Below are 10518 nucleotides of genomic sequence, written 5' to 3' on the forward strand. Positions count from 1 at the left end.
ATTCACGACGCTGCTGCTTCCTTTGAGAATGCACGGAGAGTCAGTCTTGAGGAGAAAAGACAACACAGAAAGAACCGTTCCTTGCCAATGTCACCTAGGGAGACATTCCGCTGTGCCTTTTGTGACCGGACCTGCCTACCCCATATCGGCCTTTTTAGCCACCAGCAGCTTGCAGCAAGCGTGGGTAGTGCCCTTCTCAAATCTTCGTTTGCGAAGACTAGCCATGATGATGATGATGATGATGACTTCCTCAATCAGTTCTTCATCCTCAGTGTAGATGTAAGCCCTTTCCCTAATTTTATTTAGCCATTTGACTTGGAAAGGGAGTGCTTGGCTGACAGCTGATTTGGGTTATGCTACAGTTGGGTTTTAGGTTGAATATATGTGTTCTTGCAATCTACGAATAATTTTGCATGAACTTTGTTTCCCCTGACAAGGGCTAACAGAGGTTGCTGAAGAGGGAGAAGAAAATGTTTATTTGTTTGAGAGCAGTGAGACAGGAAGCAGAGGGATTTTTTATTCTATTCACAGCACAAAGTACACTCAGCTTTTAAGAAACGGGGGTGTGTGTTTGTTGACTTGTAAGTTTTAAGCATGTCTTTTAAGCAGGAAGTGAGATGGCAGCAGTCTAACAAACAAAGATCCATTAACTCAATTTTTTTTGTTTTCCACAAAATTTCATCTTGCTTACTAATTGAGGAGTGGTAGTTCTTGGTAGCTGGAAAATGCAGCTACAACCTGGTATCAATCTTCTTTTGATGGAAGTCAATGGTGGCTATGGACTATTTTGACACTTGACTACCTGTCATCTAACATTGGTATCCAGTCTTACTGACTTCTGCCATAGCTGCAACCACTTTCTGTGATGGAACTTCTGAAACAGAAATATTGACAAGTCACCCAAGACTAGCCTAAGCCATGAAATGATGGCATTGACAACATCCTGACTGAGTGTTACAGAAGTGCTGAAAGCATACATTTTTAATATCTCCTTAAGAGTAAAATGTAGGCTCCAAAGATTGTTTTCGACAAAATTGGGAATATGTGTTGATATCTCAGGATCAACTTTTAGTGGTTATAGAAAGGCAAGGTCATTGGTCAAGCAGATATTTTTCCCCTATGCACCTGCATTTGAAAGTCAGCAGTAGATTTCTCAATCCTGTTTTATCATTCCTTTTCTTAAGCTGAGAAAGACATTTGAAACTCAGCTCTTCCTATTGCATTCCTATATCCAAATCCCCCCCCCCAAAAAAAATTGGACATGTATTTTCCCAACTGGTTTCTTATTGCATTAGACAATTCTGTGCTACTGTGCACAAATGAATACTGATATTTTTACTGCACTTACATTTGCCAATTTTATGAACATTTGGTGATGTTACTCTTCAGGTGTTAAGATCTGCTACATAAAGACCCAAATTCAGTATCTCTGTATTAAAGTTCAATCTTTACTGTAAACTTTAAAGGATTTTTTTTAAGATTTCAGGGGGAAAATCATGTTAGTAGAGAGACATACAAATTTAATAGATGTAAGCCTTGTTTCTCACAAGCTGAAAGTGTAAATACACTGGTCGCTAACTGGATTCTGCCAGAAGGAAAACACATTCTGCATTCAAATAGCTACATAAGGAAAAAGCCTCTATACAAACTATGTAGCTTGAGGACACCACTGGATGTATAAACCAGAGCCCTCTCACTTTGGTTTCTCCAACTCTGTTGCATTAATTTTATCCTCCCTCGCCCAAGGGCCAAGACTGTGAGCAGGAAGAGAATTATACAGGGTGAGTACTTTTAATTTTGAGTGGTGAATGAAACATGTACTTCTTTAAATCCTACATTACCTCACATCTCCTGAACTCTTAAAAAAGTTCTAAGCACATCAAAATAAATCCACTCATGCTGAGAAAAGCGGTATTAGCTATTAAAGTAATTGGTGAGTTTCATCCACAGACAAAGGGAGCACAGTGTGCCAATACAACTGCAGGTGGGCTATTGCAGGCCCAGCTATGAGAGCTCCCTGTTTACCCTTCAGCCTCATAGAGCAGGTTCTCCACCTCAATCTTTTGTGTGTTAGAAAAGAATTTTCTCACACTCCACAAAGATGAATCCTGGAGCTGATTGTATTTGCATGAAGTATTCTTCCTTGATGAATCCATAATCTCCCTTGCAAGAAGTTCGGAATCAAACAGAAAACCAAGACATTATTCTGCCTGCAGCAGAAATGTAGAGTTCAAACAGATTTGTTGAAATGTATTTAAGCTTTTTGGTAAGATATTTTAGAACATACTAATGCACACATGTTAGCACAAAACCAGCCAATTAAGGTAATACATTCTGGATGCTTTATTCCTGTTAACCCAAACATCAACAAGCAATCTCTTCTGGGTTACTGCTAAGATGTCAGTGTTCCCAGATTTCTTTTTTATGTGCCAAAGGAAAGTAATGATGCCTAAAAATTTAGATTACAGGATGACCCTGAGTAAAGTAGTTTAAAATTGGAAATGTTGCAATTGAAAATATTTTTCAAAAATTGTTTTTTGTAAAATATGTTTCTGAGGAATGCTCGTAAATCTATCCTTTTTTTTGGCTTTGTAAAAGAAAAAAACAGTAATCTAAATGTTAAAGTCCTAAGTTGTGTTTTTATATTTAAGATCAAAAATCTTGAATTTAGTAACATTTCAATTTGGTTATCTATGCAGATCCCAATTAATTTTACTGCATCTTATTTGTAAGTGGAAATACCTCTTAGAGTCTTTGCAATCCTAGGCAATTTTTCTTCTCACAAAACTTTTCTAAAAGCCACATGTTAAAATCTATCCTTTCTTTTATTGACCCACAGCATTCCTGTGATAATTTTATTTATTTAACTGTTTAAGATCCTGATATATATGCCTGTGGTTATGTATTTATGAGTATAGCCTTGAAGGCAGAAAAGCAGCACTTGTATCAGCCTCTCTGCCCTATGGCACCTGGGGAAAACAGGAGGAGGGTTTTCCTCCAGGCTGTCTCCCAGCAGCCCCAGTCAAGCACAGCCATAGGCAGGGCAGCCCAAGCTCCACAGGGCCAGTGAAGCTGAGTGGCCAGAAACGGTGTTACTGACATACAGCAACATTAGGAAAAATCTGCTGGGTTTGTTATCTAGCGCATTTTACAAAGGAGGCTGATCCCTGAGGTAGGGGGAGTGGCGAACTCCCTGGGAGTGCCAGGAGCAGGGGAGCAAGGGGAGAGTTTTGTACACCAGGTAGAGAGCCAGAGAGGGGTATGCACTCACAATACAATCATATTAGTTTAGGATCAGGATCAAGCTTTTGATCCCAACAGAAAGGTTGGGGGATTATTAAAAATGCTGTTTAATTGCTGTAACTACCTTCTCTGTTAAAGTGTTAGACCTCTTGTTTCTCATTCATTATGGAACAAAAGACTAAGCATTTAAAATACTCCTTTGTCACTGAGACCTGCAAGATAAACCACTGCCCTACTCCTTTCCTATTATGGAAAAAGAAAATAAAATTTTCTTATCCAATTATACGGGAAAGGTGATCTTGTTGAAATGGTTATGAGCTATGATTTGGGAGCATCTATGCTCAATATTCATTCCTCTTTGCCAGAATAAATTTCTTTTAAGAGTCTGTACCATAAGGGAGGGTAAAATCCATGGTTTCCATGTGCATACCCTCTGCCAGTTTCTTTCCATAATTGTATCAATAACTCTGAGGAAGAGGCTGGGATTTCTAGTGCCATGTTAACCCAGCCTCCACCGAGAGGCTCCTACCACAAAGGTATCATCATGATTACCATCATTAGTGGAACAGCAAAGTGTCAGAAACTCTGAAAAAGGAGTGTGGTTTTGTTTGTTTTGAGGAAGAAAGGAAAAAAAAAAAAGAAAACCAACAAAAAGCCATCACAAAACTTATTCCAGACAAATTTTTAGTTATTCTTACAGTGTATACGAGGGCCCAGTCTGAACTCATATCTCAATAGATTACAATGCACATCATCTCACATTTGCCAAAAGTGCCAATTCCTCAGAGCTACAAAGAACAATATATACTTAAGTCCATACTCACCTCAATCAGTCTGTGTCTGTGCATTCTGTGGGGGATTTAGAGGATGCACAGGTCATTCTATCAGAGAACTGAAGAGACGTATTACAGTACATTATGCTGGGCTTCACCTGGACTGGACACACATGAAAGAGAATTCAGCTGCCACAGCTCCCTTTGTATCTCCGTTTTTCAAATTCTGAAAACAAGCTGAAAAGGAGAAAAGGGACTCAACTTTTTCAAACCCATAAAAACTACTGAATAAAGATATAATCACAGTTTGAATAAAGGTAAACAATATTATTATCAAATTACAGACACTTTTAAACTATATATTCTAAACGTGATATTTCTATGTTCATGGAGAATTTGTTTCCACCTACATTGATTACATTACTGGAATTTAATGAAATGTCTTGTTAAATTGTTAGAAGAATAGGTAATATCCATATAAAAAGAAGAGAACAAAATATGGCACCTGGCAAGGTTTTAAGTTAAAAGCATACTGTTAGGTATTTTTTATTGAATTTGTATAAATGACTCAAGTAGACATAAAATACAAATGAGAAAAAAAAATTCTATAACAAAGAAAAAAATGTAGAGTAGGATTTACCAGCCATTCAAGGTTTCCATTTCAACAAAACACCCTTTGTTTATTTTGTGTGCAACCGGTTTTGAATTTAGAAATAATATCTGTACTAGATAGATGCAGTACTATACTAAAGACTACCTTATTCTTTCAAGGGTTTAGGAAAATATGATCCTTCCACACCAGATCATAACCCCTTGTGGGTATGTAACATACATACCTTAGTCAAAACTTACTTGACTTCTAGATACAGTCCAAGGTCTCAAGGTTGATTCTGGGAAACACTGAATGTCATCAGCCCAAATTACCTCTATTGAGAATTGCAGACAAAAGACTCCTCCCACACTCAGGGTACAGAGAAAAGATGAAGTTGTTCATAGTAAACCCCAACTTATTAAAAGTAAAAAAAATGTTTACAGACAAATTTTCAAGAGCAACTGGGAGCCTTCTCTCTGAATTTAAAAACCTTCTTCTTTGGCAAAGGTGATTCTGGGGATGTGTCATGAACTTTTTCAGAAATATAAACCAACTATTTCAGTTTTCATTTTTTCAAGATAATAAACCAGAATACTGGTGGTTTTAGCTGGAATGCCCCACTTAACATTCATGGAGGTATAGAGATAGATCCTGTCTTTGAGGAAATGTGTTTGTGAGAAAGTGAGCAGCTGTGGTGGAAGAACCCAGTAAATTCCGGCATAAGTCTTTCCTCCCTTTATTTTACCAGTTCAAAAGAAAACACATCACTCGCATAAATATATTTAACATACAGTAATTACAACAGAGCAAACTTCAATTTGCAGGACTTTGTTGGCTAATAACTGGAGCTACCCCATTAGCCACTTGGTGAAAGGGTTTCCACCATGCAGCAGGAGCTGCAGCAAAGGCTATCCATTTCACCTACTTTCTGTATAAGACCCCAGCATTCTTAATATGTTTATTTTGATTTTTCTTTTTAATTTTAACCTACTATATTGTTGCTTTCCTCCACACAGTTTAGCTTGTCTTTTTATTCTGAAGCAGTTTTGTTTGGGAATTAATTTTGACATATGTTTTTTACAGTTATCTACCACTAAGCCAGAGGAAAGCTCTTTTGCTTTTTGGTCTCCAGATGATGGAGAACGAAAAGTTATATGAACTGAATAATTCTAGATGATTAAGTAAACACTACTTTCTCATAAAACATTACTTTTTCATCTCTCAATTTACCCACACTGCTATGCTTAAAGTAGCTCAGTGGTGATACTGAGCAGAGCAGATGTTTCTAGCCTCCTAATGACAGCACCTTACTTTGAGGAGTCAGAGTGAGTGGTGGCCAGAGCTCCTGGATGCCAGGCAGCAGTGCAGGGCTGTGCTCCTGGTGCAGATGTATAAATCCTCACCTCCCTGGAGCACTGTTATGATCCCTCCTGCTATGGCCAAGTGCTGTGTAACATTCTTGATGGTTACTGATAAATCCTGACTCAACTCAGGCCAAGAAGGACTGGTCAGTTTAAACAGGAAGCAAAACACCCACCTGTGGTCCCAGTGGACTGGGATGGGTCTGTCCCCACAGAGGGCCACAGTTCCAGGTTCCAGAGGGTGAAGCAAGGATGGCCCTAGAGCAGTTGGCACCCCCTGCAGGTGGCATGGACAGGTCCAGAAGGCAACCTTTGTCCATGGCCTTATGCTGTGTCCTGGATAGCACTTTGTCCACTGACAGTCTCCTGAACTGCTGGTGTTTGCAATTTCAGGTGCCTACAATTCAGGCAAGGAAGGTGGAGGGAAACCTTGCTAATAACATCGGAACCTGCCAGGTTTTCTTTTCCATATTCATTTATGTACAATGATTAGCTCGTTCTTCTCAAATGCCAGGGTTGTATTGCTCACTGGAGGAACTTCAGTACCCAGCAGTCTTTAATGTAAAAGGCAAACCTTTCCACTAATGAGCAGTTTGTCTAGTGTTCTTAACCTTATCAGCAGCTCCTGAAGTGATAAAGGCTTAACTATTATGCACTGAAAGGTGTTGATAATTCTCAATCTTCATGCAGAAAAAAGGCTTTTTTTTGTCACTTCGTAGAGTCTACTGTTAAACTTCCCAGACTGCTTACAAATTACCTTGCCTGTTCTGCAAAGCAGACAGCTGGATGCATTGGTGGGCATTCGGCAGGTGGAGCCTCCTCTTGTCAAGACAAAAATGATACCTGCTGCTTAACAGAAAAAGAACAGTTTGCAGTTTAATGATTTAGACCTGTCCTAGAAAACATCCAGAAATCCAAGGAGCTGGCATAAAATAAAATAAAATAAAATAAAATAAAATAAAAATAATTAAAATAAAAATATTTTAAAAAAAGGCTGAAAAGAGAAACAAACAAGGGTGGCAAAGCTGATGTGAATCTTTAACCATGGCACAGCAGCCAGAGCAGGGTATGAGAGCTCACTATATGCCCTGTCCCTGAGAAGGGGTGAAAAAAAAACAAACAAAAGATAAAAATGGAGCACAGATAGTTTAGGCTTAGCTTTGCAGAGTTATGGAGTGAAGAACACAGGACATCATTGTGTCTGTGTAGCTGCAAGAGAAACAATAAAAGCTTGATCAGCTGAATGCTTAAATATGGCTGAATGTTTGATGAGATGAAGATGTAATTTTGTCTATGCTCCCCAAGGGTCTGGATTAAATATGACTACAGGGCCTAATCAAATAGCTAGTCACTGAACAACAGTCCCAACTGCATTTTTCATTCCAGGCATGCCTGGTTGCCCCCCTTCCTCATGCAAGTACATTACTTATTCACTGGTTTGTCAGCACTGTGCATTATTAGCGCTTGAGAGATAAAACTTTAAGTGTTGCTCCCAATTAGCACAACAGTGACCACGCACCATGCTCTGTGCTTAATGCCTGCTCTCAGAGAGGAGCTGGTTTTGAAGGTCTGAGGTGGAGGAGAAAAAAAAAATGAAACAGCTTAAGCATTCATTTTGAGTGGAGAGACAGCTCCTATTAACATTTAACAGCATTTGTGCAACTTGGTGCGGAGGTTATGATGCAAATGAGAAGGAATTAAAAGTGGCCAGGGGTTTGTCATTGATGGATTGCAGTCTGGTGGTGTTCACACTTCTGCCGTGTCCATCAGAAGCGATTACTGTGTAATTAAACCTTATTTCTCGACTCTTCAGTGCATAATTACTTTGTGAATGTAACCATCATCTAAAAAAGCTACCAAAATGCTTTAGCATTTAGTCTAGCAGTCATTTCCCTAGCTTGTGTCAGATATAACCATCAGACAGTGCAAAAGAACTGTCACTTTTAATAAGAGGCAAAAAATTAAATGAAACAGTATGCTTATTACAGGAAAATTAGGCGTTCAAGTGGTAGAGTCCTTTTCTGCTATTTGCATAATTTATTCTTTTTTGTCCCTCACACCAGAAGCTTCAGGCAATTTTCTTCACATTTAAATAGATCGCACATTTAAGGCTACTTAAGGAAAATTATCACTTTGCATATTTTAATTGTTGTGAAGAAAGTGAATAGAAGAGGTCTGCAGCTTGGGCTCTTGAGTCGGTCAGATGCTCAACTCTCTGATTCTGGAGCTCCCCACTGCTCCACTAGAGATAACCCTACAGTTCACAGCCATCCACTTGCATTTCATCAGCATGCAAATGCAGCTCCAAGCACTACAATAAGTGGGTCTTTGATATTTACAAACTAGCCACTAATAACTAAAATGTAATTTGTTTGACATAACTTTAGATTCTCTTATCTGACTGCCTTTAAACAAAAAACAGATAAGTCCTTTAGCTTTACAAAACCTAAGATATCATCCATTCAAACTGCAGCCCGCCCTATAAAGACTGAAAGCATTATTCGTGGTGAAATCATGTCAGGTTCTCTTGTCAGTGGAGTTTCAGTAACGTATCTTTCTAATTTCATTTTCAATTCTTTTGTTTAATTTGCATTCCTCCCTACCTTAATCAAATGAAATGAAAATTCAAACAAGACTTGGAGCAAGAAGCCAATTTTCCTTTTTACCTATGGAAATACATCTATTACTGTGATGCTATGGAGAAATGCATGTCCCAGTCACCAAGAGAAGGATATCTCCTTACCCTACTCTGTGTAATAATCTCGAAAGCAAAGAAAGAGATGGGGTTTGGTACACCACTTTACAGAGCAAAATGCTGTAAACAGACTGATGACTGTACAAATTCAGTTAATTATAAAGCTAATGAAAAATTAAAAGGGAGTTCTCATAAAAAATGTGATCAAATGTTATTCAGATTATCTTTGCAAGTAATTAAGTGGTCTGGAAAAAAAAGATTCCCCAAGGTATCTTTTAGCTTGTGATCTTTTTTCACTCAGAAAGAAAAAGACAATAAAGTTAGCGAAGAGTGAAAGTAAATTTTCTTTTTCACAAGCCACTGTCCTCCAACATGCCAAGATATATATTTCATTAGATCAGCATCACTTTTGTTTAATTATCAGTGTCCGTTCCCTTTTGGTTACTGGTTATTTCAGTACTTCATTGAACTTTAAATACACACTCAAAACATTATAAAATATCCCCATCATTGCCATTAGCATATGTTTGCAGAAATTAAGGTATCAATCATATTCAAAACCCATGCATATTAGTTTATGAGAAACAAAAATGGAAACTTCAAAGTAAGATCATGCCCTGTTATTTTGAAAACAAACAAACAAACAAAAAACAATTACCCCAAAGACCTTTTTTCCCCCCCTCCTTAACTGTCTTTGCAGTAAAATTCATATTTTAGAGATGGAACAGAAAATGTATCAGCAGGTTCATCCTCTTCATGTTCTCGAAAGATGTCACAGAAGTTATGATTTTTTTTCAGAACAATCTCATAAGTAAGAGGTGCTGGAACAAAAGAGAGTCCACTATTTAACTCATATGAATGAACCCAAGCATCCATCATCTTTCCTGTGTATGTCCAAAATACTAACAAAAATAATATTCACAGCATCGTGAAGAATGGACCCTCAGCTGCTGTAGATTAAGCACAGACTAAATTCAATTTCCAGTTACACAGAATAAGAACTGGGATAACTTTTATTACTGTATATTACAATGATTAAAATTAATGCCTACATGGAAATCCAGGAAATGTAACTACAAGAAATACATGTGTACAAACAGACGTTGAGCTTCTTTTACTCTAAATTATAAACAAATCTATTCTTTGGAGATTACCTCTCTTCCCTGCTCTCTGCTTTTCCAAATTCTTCAAGATTATTGCTTTAGAAGGACAATGGCTCAATAAATTACAGCACAGCCAAGTCCCATAACAGAGTCCTTTACTCCTAAATGTGATGCAGGAAGGACATAAGTTTTCTCAGAATTTCACCACAATTTCAGCAGCTATTCCCTCTTAGGATGGCAATACATGCACAGATGTAGTGGCCTGGTGTATCCATATGGAGCCACCATGATAGCACTTACCAGTGTGTATGAATAAGCATTCTAATTAGTACTGCTACAGTAGCTGGAATGCTTTGGAGGAGAAATGAGAATCTTATTATTTATTTTCATGTCCCCTTTTGTAGTAAACGTATTTCATTAAAACTTTAATTCATAGATTTAACAATACAATTTATTAGGCTTGACAAGAAAAATAGTTGCAGCTAAAAACTTCTATACAATTATTATGACTTAGAGTTCATAAAACATAATATTAAAATATCACTAGAGTAGGCTTCTACCATGATATGGGCTTGGTAACATGATCAAACTGAAATACAACTAAAAGCCTGAAGGATTTTCATCCGTCCTAACCCACGCTCACAATCTTCTGCCCGTACAGTTTGGTTATTCAGGCATGTGCAGAATCAAGGTCCCCAGCAGGCACAGCTAATCCAAGAGAAGTTGCAACTGTAAATGCAAATACACTTGA

The sequence above is a fragment of the Pithys albifrons genome, chromosome 8, assembly GCF_047495875.1.
Source record: "Pithys albifrons albifrons isolate INPA30051 chromosome 8, PitAlb_v1, whole genome shotgun sequence".
In the NCBI taxonomy this organism is placed as follows: domain Eukaryota; kingdom Metazoa; phylum Chordata; class Aves; order Passeriformes; family Thamnophilidae; genus Pithys; species Pithys albifrons.